Here is an 11730-nt window from a genome sequence, read left to right on the forward strand (position 1 = left end):
TCAAATGCCAAACATTATTCGCTTGAAATTGAAATACAAACAGGGAATGCAGGTCAGGTAGCGTCAGTGGAGGATCAGTCAGAGCTAATGGGTGGAACATCCATTAGACAAGGTTACGGTGCATCGGAAACCCCTCACCTCCGGTCTCCACCATTGACAATCTGGGAGGTAAGTTCCAAGCTCATCTTTCCCACACAGTTGACCCCCTCAAATTGGTAAATTAATAACTACCATGGGAACACTTCATGGCCTATTCTCAACTGGGCTGCAATTTTCTCAATTGCAGGAGAAGACACTTAATGGGCAGATCAGTGTGAGCAAGCTTTCAGTTGTGGACTGGACCCTTGATCTGCACTCATTTGATGGTAATCATCATATTGGACACAGAACTGGGCTGGGTTTGTGCGTGGGGTTGTGGAATGGAGGAAGATTGTCAGGCTGAGCACCGCACCCCCTCTGATCCACAATGTCACAAAGGTCGACAGCATGATAAAAGACCCTCGACCCAAATTATCCATACTGTTCAGTTTTCATAATTAATCTCGTTCCATTTGCCTGCGTTTGGTCTGTGTCCCTCCATACCTGTCCCATCCATGTACCTGTCCAAATGTTTCTTAAATTACAAAATTGGATTCACTTCCATCACTACCTCTGTCAGCCTGTTCCAGACACTCACCAAGCTCTATGTGAAAAGTTGCCTCTCTGGACCCTTTTGTGTCTATCTCTCCCCTCTCACCTTAAATCAATGCCTTCTTGTTTTAGACTCCCAAACCACAGGGAAAGGCTGATGGCTATCTACCTTATTTATGCCTCTCATGTTTTTATACACTTCTATAAGGTGACCCCTCAGTCTCCTCAGCTTCAAGGAATAAGTCCCAGCGTATCTAACCTCTCAAACCTTCCAATCCTGGTAAACCGTTTTTGCACTCTTTCGAGTTTATTGTTATCCTTTTGTTACGACACAAAGTAAACTCTCCTATCGAATTTAAAACGAGCAACACAGAAAAGATTTCTCCTGTACAATAATTTGTGAACATTCGATAGGGCAAGAGCTAGTTTAAGAAAAATTACCAACTTTACTTCTTAAAGTATAACAGAGAATAATTAATTAATAACCATTTACAACTCCTTCCGCTAACCTATCTTTTACCTTCCCTTCTGCAAGATTAGTCCGATAAAAGTCCTAATTACGATTTACAAAACAACACTTCTTATCTCAGAACCAGGCAGCTTTAGCTTCTCCTCTGTATTTTGGTCTTTTCTTCTTCTTGGGAGTTCTGCTTCACAGGTTACTGATCGATAAAGGTACCTTTAAGAGAGCTATTTCTTATGCAGTCTTTTTACATGCTGGTATCTTGGCAATTCTCCTCTCAATTTTCTCCAGCCTTATACCCCCAGAGCATCAGATTGTGTCATTGGCTCTTAATATTGCCAATATACTAAATTCAAACTGAATTGGAGTTTGGTATTTTTCAGGGTATAACTTAAACTGATTGGCCTAATTCAAGTCTGTTTTGTCATTTGCAAGCAACCAGATAATTTGTCTCCGACCAAGTGTTACCTTATTGAGAACACATGTTGCTGTCAGGTAGCTGTACCAGCTTTTAACTCTCTTAAAGGTATAGTACACCCACAGCTTCAGAACACTTTCTCTAGTAGGGCACCTGGAACTGTATACAGAACTCCCAATGCGGCTTACCAACATCTTGTACAGCTGCAACAAGATGTCCCATAGTCTATAGTCAGTGCTCTGATTGATGGAAGCCAGCATGGCAAAAGCCTTCTACACCACACTGTCCATCTGTGACTCCCTTTTCATGCAGCTATGAATCTAGAACCTGTATCCCTAGATCTTTTGTTCTATAACACTCCCCAGGGTCTTACCATTGACTGTGTAAGTCCTGCCTTGGTTTCCCTTGCCAAAATTCAACACCTCGCAACTATCTAAATTAAACTCTATCTGCTGTTCCTCAGTTCATTGGTCCAGTTGATCAAGAGCTCGCTGTATTCCCAGATAACCTCCTTCACTGCCCACAAGACCACCAATCTTGGTGTCATCCACAAGCTTACTAACCGTGCCTCTTAAATTCTCATCTAAGTAATTTACATAAATGACAAGAAACAGTTGGACCAATCACTGATCCCTGTGGCACACCGCTGGTCACAGGCCTCCAGTCTGAAAAACAACCCTCTCCCACCACTCACTGTCCTCTACTGTCAAGCCAATTTTTTTTATCCAACTGGTTAGCTCTCCTTGGATCCTGTGAGATTTAATCTTACTTAACAACCTACCATGTAGTACCTTGTCAAAATCTTTGTGGATAATGTTTAATGTCCTCTTTTCCTGCCTTGGTGACACCTTCAAAAACTCAATCAAGTTTGTGAGACATGATTTCCTAAGCACAAAGACATGCTGACAATCTGAAATGAATCCTTGCCTCTTCAAATGTCTGTAGATCCTGTTTCTCAGAATCCCCTCCAACAACTTCTCCCCAAGATGTCAGACTCACTGGTTTTTAGTTCCCAGCCATTTCCCTGTCGCCTTTTTTAAATAATGGCACAACATTAGCCATCCTCTAATCTTCAAGTATGTCACACACGGCTGTCGTGATACAAATTCCTCCACCAGGGGCCCTGTAATTTCCTCTTGAACCTCCCACAAAGTCCTGGGAAACACTACATCAGGTCTTGGCCATTTTTCCTTCTGTGTGGAGAAATGCAGTTATAATGACATTGACCTCTCATAGTCATGTGACTTCTGTTGTAAATACTTTGGTTTTGATATTATCACCATTAAATGCTACACCTGAAACACGGTGTTCGATGTGCACAACTGCAATGATGTGGATTCTGAGAACTGCAAGAGAGACAGCTGCTGTAAGAAACATCAAGGAGTAAGGAGGAATGCAGTCTGCAACTTTACACCACTGGCTGAGACAGGATGGCTTTGAATGTGCCAGTCACTGTTGTCATCGAAATGAAAGATTAGATTAGATTAGACTTACAGTGTGGAAACAGGCCCTTCGGCCCAACAAGTCCACACCGATAAGTAAAAGAATTCAGTCTCAGTGGCAAAATTATGAAATGTCCACAAGGTGAAGCAGAAAAGCTGAACAATGACAGGAGCAACTCTGCTGTTAACATCGCTGTGGTAAGAGTTACAAGTAACACTGCAACCAAGAGCTCACAGAGGAACATAAAATTCAGACTAAAGATAAACTGTTGTCATAGAGTTGGGGTCAGAGAGCTGTACAGCACAGAAACAGACCGGTCCGTCAAACTCGTCCATGTCGACCAGATATCCCAACTCAATCTAGTCCCACCTGCGAGCACTCGGCCCATATTGCTCCAACCCTTTCTATTCATATACCCATCCGAATGCCTTTTAAATGTTGCAATTAAATAGCCTCCACCACTTCCTCTGACAGCTAATTCCATACACGTACAACCTTCTGTATGAAAAGTTTGCCCTGAGATCTCTTTTAGATCTTTCCCCTCTTATCCTAAACCCAGAATTATACACAGAACTCCAAATGTGGCCTTACCAATGCCTTATACTGCTGTAATATGACATCCCAACCCTGTACAATGTTCTGATCGATGAAGGCAAATGTGCCAAATGCCTCTTGACACGGAGATGCTGGTGTTGGACTGGGGTGGACAAAGTTAAAAATCACACAACACCAGGTAATAGTCCAATGGGTTTATTTGGAAGCACTAGCTTTCAGAGTGCTGCTCCTTCATCAGGTAGCTGTGGAGCAGGATCCTCAGACACAGAATTTCTAAAAAAACATTTGTGTTACGCAGCTGAAATGATATATTGACAAACAAATTGTTTCAGTTGCATGACACTATAATCTTTTGCTGTATCTTCTGTATGTTATGATCCTGCTCCAGAATTACTTGATGAAGGAGCAGCGCTCTGAAAGCTAGTGCTTCCAAATAGACCTGTTGGACGATAACTTGTTGTTGTATAATTTTTAAAAATGCCTTCTTCACCACCCTGTCTACCTGCAATGCCAATTTCCAAGAATTATATACCTGCACCTCTAGATCTCTCTCTGTTCAACAACATTCCACATAGCACTACCATTAATTGTTTAAGTCCTGCCCTGGTCTGTCTTCACAAAATGCAACACCTAGCTTTTATCTAAATTAACCTCCACCTGTCATTCCTTGGCACACTGGCCCAGTTGATCAAACTGCACTGTACTTTTAGTTAACCTTCTTCACTATCCACTGTACCATCAATTTTTGTCTCATTTGAAAACGTACTCATCATACCTCCTATATTCTCATTTAGATCATTTACATAAATGATGAGCAACATTGCTCCCTGCACTAATCCTTGCAGCACACCTCTGATCACAAGCCTCCAGTTCGAACAACAACCCTCTACCACAACCCTCTGTCTTCTACCGACAAGTCATTTTTTGTATTCAATTGACAAGCTCACCCTGGATCCCATGTGATCTAACCTTACTGAACAGTCTACCATGCAGAACCATGTGGAAGGCCTTGTGAAAGTTCACGGAGACAACGTCTACTACTCTACCTCTATCTGTCTTCTTGGTTACCTCTTCAAAAAACTTAATCAAATTTGTGAGACATGATTTCCCATATCTGAGCTGAAAATGTGTTGCTGGTCAAAGCACAGCAGGCCAGGCAGCATCTCAGGAATAGGGAATTTGACGTTTCGAGCATAAGCCCTTCATCAGGACCAGCAACACATTTTCAGCTGTGGTCTCCAGCATCTGCAGACCTCATTTTTTACTCGATGATTTCCCATATGCAAAGCCATGTAGACTATCCCTAATACGCCCTTCCCTTTTGAAATGCATATAGGTCCTGTCTCTCAGAATCCCTTCCAACAACTTGCCCATCATTGACAATCAGGCTCACTGGTCTCTGGTTCCCTAGCTTTTCCATCCAATCTTTCTTACATAATAGCACAAAATCAGCTACCCTCCAGTCTTCCTGAACCTCACCTGTGGCTGTGGATATTACGAATACCTCTGCTTGATATCTCACCCCACAATTTCTTCCTTAGCCTCAAACAATGTCCTCAGATACACTTAGAGTCATAGAGTCATAGAGATGTACAGCATGGAAAGAGACCCTTCAGTCCAACCTGCCCACACCAACCAGATATCCCAACCCAATCTAGTTCCACCTGCCAGCACCTGGTCCATATCCCTTCAAACCTTTCCTATTCATATACTCATTCAAATGCCTCTTAAATGTTGCAATTGTACCAGCCTCCACCACAACCTCTGGCAGCTCATTCCATACACGTACCACTCTCTGTGTGAAGTTGCCCCTTAGGTCTCTTTTATATCTTTCTCCTCTCACCCTAAACCTATGCCCTCTAGTTATGGATTCCTCGACCCCAGGAAAAAGACTTTGTCTATTTATCCTATCCATGCCCTCATAATTTTTAAACCTCTATAAGGTCACCCATCAGCCTCCAACGCTTTAGGGAAAACAGCCCCAGTCTGTTCAGCCTCTCCACATAGCTCAAATCCTCCAACCCTGGCAACATCTTTGTAAATCTTTTCTGAACCCTTTCAAGTTTCACAAATCCTTTCTGATAGGAAGGAGACCAGAATTACACACAACATTCCAATAGTGGCCTAACCAATGTTCTGTACAGCTGCTACATGACCTCCCAACTCCTGTACACAATACTCAGGCCAATAAAAGAAAGCATACCAAACATCTTCTTCAATATCTTATCTACCTGCAACTTCACTTTCAAGGAGCTATGAACCTGCACTCCAAGATCTCTTTGTTCAGCAACACTCCCTCGGACCTTATCACTAAGTGTATAAGTCCTGCTCAGCTTTGCTGTCCCAAAATGCAGCACCTCGCATTTATCTGAATTAAACTTCATCTGCCACTTCTCAGCCCATTGGCCCATCTGGTCCAGATCCTGTTGTAATTTGAAGTAACCCTCTTCGCTGTCCACTACACCTGCAATTTTGGTGTCATGTGCAAACTTACAAACTGTACATCTTATGCTTGCATCCAAATCATTTATATAAATGACAAAAAGTAGAGGATCCAGCACTGATCCTTGTGGCACTCCACTGGTCACAGGCCCCCAGTCTGATAAACAACCTTCCATCACCACCATCTGTCTTCTACCTTTGAGCCAGTTCTGTATCCAAATGGCTAGTTCTTCCTGTATTCCATGAGATCTAACCTTGCTAATCAGTCTCCCATGGGGAACCTTGTTGAACGCCTTACTGAAGTCCACATAGAGCACATCTACTGCATTGCCCTCATCAATCTTCTTTGTTACTTATTCAGAAAACACAAGCAAGTTTGTGAGACATGATTTCCCACGCACAAAGCCATGTTGACTATCCCTAATCAATTTCTGTTCCTTGCCTTTCCCAATATATGTACATCCTGGCCCTCAGGATTCTCTCCAACAACTTGCCCACCACCGAGGTCAGGCTCACTGGTCTATAGTTCCCTGACTTTACCACCCTTCTTAAACATAGGCACCTCGTTTGCCAACCGCCAGTCTTCCAGCACCTCACCTGTGACTATCGATGATACAAATATCTCAGCAAGAGGCCCAGCAATCACTTCTCCAGCTTCCCACAGAGTTCTCGGGTACACCTGATTAGGTCCTGGGGATTTATCCACCTTTGATCATTTCAAAATATCCAACACTTGCTCTTCTGTAATCTGGACATTTTACAAGATGTCACCATTTATTTCCCTACAGTCTATATCTTCCATATCCTTTTCCACAGTAAACATGGATGCAAAATATTCATTTAGTATCTCCCCCATTTTCTGCAGCTCCACACAAAGGCCGCCTTGCTGATCTTTGAGGGGCCCTATTGTCTCCCTCGTTATCTTTTTGTCCTTAATATATTTGTAAAAACCCTTTGGATTCTCCTTAATTCTATTTGCCAAAGCTATCTCATGTCCCCTTTTTGCCCTCCTGATTTCCCTCTTAAGTATACTCCTACTTCCTTTATACTCTTCTAAGGATTCACTCGATCTATCCTGCCTATACCTGACATATGCTTCCTTCTTTTTCTTAACCAAACCTTCAATTTCTTTAGTCATCCAGCTTTCCCTATACCTACCAGCCTTTCCTTTCACCCTGACAGGAACATACTTTCTCTGGATTCTTGATATCTCATTTCTGAAGACTTCCCATTTTCCAGCCACCCCTTTACCTGCGAACATCTGTCTCCAATCAGCTTTCGAAAGTTCTTGCCTAATACCGTCAAAAATTGGCCTTTTCCAATTTAGAACTTCAACTTTTAGATCTGGTCTATCCTTTTCCATCACTATTTTAAAATGAATAGAATTATGGTCGCTGGCCCCATAGTGGTCTCCCACTGACACCTCAGTATCCTGCCCTGACCTATTTCCCAAGGGAAGATCAAGTTGTGCACCTTCTCTAGTAGATACATCCACATACTGAATCAGAAAATTGTCTTGTCTGCAAGTTAAGAAATTCCTCTCCATCTAAACCTTTAACACTATGGTAGTCCCCGTCGATGTTTGGAAAGTTAAAATCCCCCACCATAACTACCTTATTATTCTTACAGATAACAGAGATCTCCTTATAAGTTTGTTTCTCAATTTCCCTCTGACTACTAGGCAGTCTATAATATAATCCCAATAAGGTGATCATCCCTTTCTTATTTCTCAATTCCACCCAAAAAAAACTTCCCTGGATGTATTTCTGGGAATATCCTCCCTCAGCACAGCTGTAATGCTATCCCTTATCAAAAATGCCACTCCCCCTCCTCTCTTGCCTCCCTTTCTATCCTTCCTGTAGCATTTTTATCCTGGAACATTAAGCAGCTAGTCCTGTCCATCCATGAGCCATGTTTCTGTAATTGCTATGACATCCCAGTCCCATGTTCCTAACCATGCCCTGAGTTCATCTGCTTTCCCTGTTAGGTCCTTTGCTTTGAAATAAATGCAGCTTAATTTATTAGTCCTACCTTGTCCCTGCCTGCCCTGACTGTTTGACTCACTTCTGTTCTCAACGTACCAGTCTCAGATTGATCTCTTTCCTCACTATCTCCCTGGGTCCCACCTCCATCACCCCGCCCCCCCACCCATCTTATTAGTTTAAATCCTCCCAAACAGTTCTAGCAAATTTCCCTGCCAGTATATTAGTCCCCTTCCAATTTAGGTGCAATCCATCCTTCTTGTACATGTCACTTCTACCCCAAAAGAGATTCCAATGATCCAAAAATGTGAATCCTTCTCCCATACACCAGCTCCTCAACCATGCATTTATCTGCTCTATCTTCTATTCCTGCCATCACTAGCTCATAGCACTGGGAGTAATCCAGATATTACTACTCTTGAGGACCTCCTTTTTAAATTTCTGCTGAACTCTGTAATCTCCCTTCAGACTCTCAACCTTTTCCCTTCCTATATAAGGTTGGTTCCAATGTGGACAATGACCTCTTGCTGGCCCCTCTCCCCTGTGAGAACATTCTGCATCTTCTCTGAGACATCCTTGATCCTGGCACCAGGGAAACAACACACCATTCTGCTTTTTCTCTGCTGGCCATAGAAACGTCTGTCTGTATCACTGATGACAGAATCCCCTAACACAATTGATCTCTTGGAAGCTGACGTACCCCTCATTGCATGAGAGCCAGTCTCAACACCAGAAACTTGGCTAATCCTGCTACGTTCCCCTGATAATCCAACACCCCCTACATTTTCCAAAACAGCATACTTGTTTGAAATGGAGATAGCCACAGAAGACTCCTGCATGAGCTGTCTACCTTTCTTACTTTTCCTGTAGTTAACCCATGTACCTGAGACTTACCCCCTTTCCTATAACTGATTCCATCACATTCTGTTGCTGTTACAAATTCCTCATCGCTTCTATCTGTCTCTCCAACCGATCCACTTGATCTGATAAGATTCGCATCCAACAGCATTTATGGCAGATATAATCCGCAGTATCCTTTAAACTCTCTTTAAACTCCCACAATTGACAAGAAGTACATATCACTGCAAAGGCCATTTTTGCTCCTTCACAATCTACAGACCCAGAAAATAACACCGTCTTATTCCTCTACAAAACACTGCACTAGGTTAAATTAATAGCTATGGCTTATATTTTGAGTTTAATTAAGAGACTTACCTCCGAAAACATATAATCAAGAAAGAACCCACTGTACTCACTAATACAGCCTTTCTCTTGGACAGACTTAAAACAACAATTAACTTATCTGATTCTGTGCTGTGAACTTCGTCCAAACAGGTTCCTCCAAGATTAGTTGTGAAATTCCCTGTTTGCTAATTTTCCCAGACACACTCCGATGTCCAGCGACACATGAATTCAAAAACAGCAAAGGCAGTAACTGTGCAGGTTCTCTCTCCCTCTCTCTCTCTCTCCGGCACTGTCCTCACTATGCGCTTCCTTCGTCTGTTTTTTCTCCCTTTTAAAATTGCTGTTGTTATGACTTTTTTTTCCCAAAATTCCAAAACAATGCAACAACATATAAAACAGTAATTGCTGCTCCTGGAATTTGAGGAAATAACCTCCAGCACCTAAAATACTTCAAAAAAAGGTGCGGCTCTTACAGCCAGAAATTTTTCCCGTCCTCCATCATGCATCACCCAGAAACATCAGGTCCTGGGGATTTATCTACCTTTAAGACCTCCTGCATCTCCTCTTCTATAATATAGTTGCCTAGCGTTCATGTCTGTCACCAACATAAATACTCATGCAAAATAATCATTTGTGATCTCATGTATAGTTCCACACGTAGGTGGCCTCATTGACATTTAAGGAGCCGTATTCTCTCCCTACTTACTCTGTTGCCCTTAACAAACTTATAGAATCTCTTTGGATTTTCCTTAATCTTATCTGCCAAAGTTATTGCATGTCCCCATTTTGCCCTCCTGATTTCCCTTTCAATCTACTCGTACCTTCTCCTGCTCCTCAAGGGATTCACTTGATCCCAGCTGTCTATACCTGATATATGCCTCCTTCTTTTTCTTGACCAGCTTCTCAATATCTTTAGTCATCCATTGTTCCTTATTCCTGCCAGTTGTGCCCTTCACACTGATAGGAACATACTGACCAATATCATTATGAAAGCCTCCCACTTGCCAGACAACCCTTTTCCTACAAACAGTCTCCCCAAGTCAACTTTGAAAAGTTCCTGTCTAATACCATCTAAATTGGCCTTTCCCCAGTTTGGAACATTTTTACTTACAGACCAGCCTTTTCCTTTTCCATAAACATTTTAAAACAAATAGAATTGTTGTCACTGGTCCTAAGGTGCTCCACCATTAACACCTCAGTCACTTGCCCTGCCTTATTTCCCAAGAGGAGATTGAGTTTTGCCCCTTCTCTGGCAGGGAAACCTACATATTCATTGAGGATATTTTCTTGAAAACACTTAACCTATGGCAGTGCCAGTCAATGTTTGTCAAGCTAACATCACCGACTGTTCAAATTCTATTATTCTTACAGATGTTGTGGTCTCACAAGAGGTTTGCTTCTCAATTTCCCTTCTCAATTATTGTGGTGGTTATAGTACAATACCTCCTTATTTTTTATGTCCATCCATAGAGCCACACTAGATAATCCCATAGGAATATCCCCTCTAAGTACTGCTGTGATATTTTCTCTGATCAAAAACACCATACTCACTCCTCTCTTGCATCCCCTTCTAGCCTTTCACCAGCATCTGTCCCCTGGAACATTGAGCTTCCAATCCTGTCCCTCCCTCAGCCATGTATCTCTAGTATTTATGATGTCATAGTCCCGTGTTCACATCCATGCCCAGAGTTCATCTACCTCACCTGTCAGGTTGCTTGCATTGAAATAAATTGATGTATTTGTCAGTCTTTCCTCGTTCCTTACTGTCCTCTTGCCTGCCTCATCTACTTAACTTGCTGTCTTTAACTTCTGCACAGCCTCAACCTTCTCTCTTGTCTAACTATTGCTTAAACTCCCACTCCCCTGGTAGTTTAGGTTGAACTGTCCAAAGTAGGTCTGGAAAATCTTCCTCTCAGGATTTTGGTCCCTATCCTTTTCTGGAATAAACCATCCCTTTGTACACCTCTGGCTCAGCAGGAATCCCAATGATCCAAAAATCTGAATCCCTGTCCCCTGCACCAGCTCCTCAGACACATATTCATATGTTCTATCCTCCTATTCCTACTCTCACTAGCACATGGCACCGGAGTAATCCAGAGGTTGCCACCCTGAGGTTGTGCTTTTTAAACTCCTGCCTAACTCCCCCATATTCACTCTGCAGGACCTCATCCCTTTTCCTCCCTATGTCATTGGTACCAATGTGTACAATGACCTGTGGCTGCTCATGCACTCCTTTGAGAATTTGACGCAGTCACTCTGAGACGTCCTTGATCCTGGCACCAGGGAGGTATCATACCATCATGGATTCTCACTCATGACCGTAGAAATGCCTGTCTGTGCCCTTGACCCGAAAGTCCTCTAACACAATAGTTCATTTGGACTTTGGCATACCCTGTTTTACAGCTGAGCCAGTCACAGTGCCACAGACCTGGCTGCTGCTGCTATTTTCCCCTGAGACTCCCACTCCATCCCCGAACATTATCCAAAATGGTATACCTGTTTGAGAGGGGGATAGCCACAACAGACTCTTGCACTACCTGCCTGTACTAGCAGTCATCCATCTACCTGACTGTACCTGTGATGCACTTACCTGAAACCCCTATTTATCATAA

Source organism: Hemiscyllium ocellatum, chromosome 13 (genome assembly GCF_020745735.1).
Source record: "Hemiscyllium ocellatum isolate sHemOce1 chromosome 13, sHemOce1.pat.X.cur, whole genome shotgun sequence".
Taxonomy (NCBI): Eukaryota; Metazoa; Chordata; class Chondrichthyes; order Orectolobiformes; family Hemiscylliidae; genus Hemiscyllium; species Hemiscyllium ocellatum.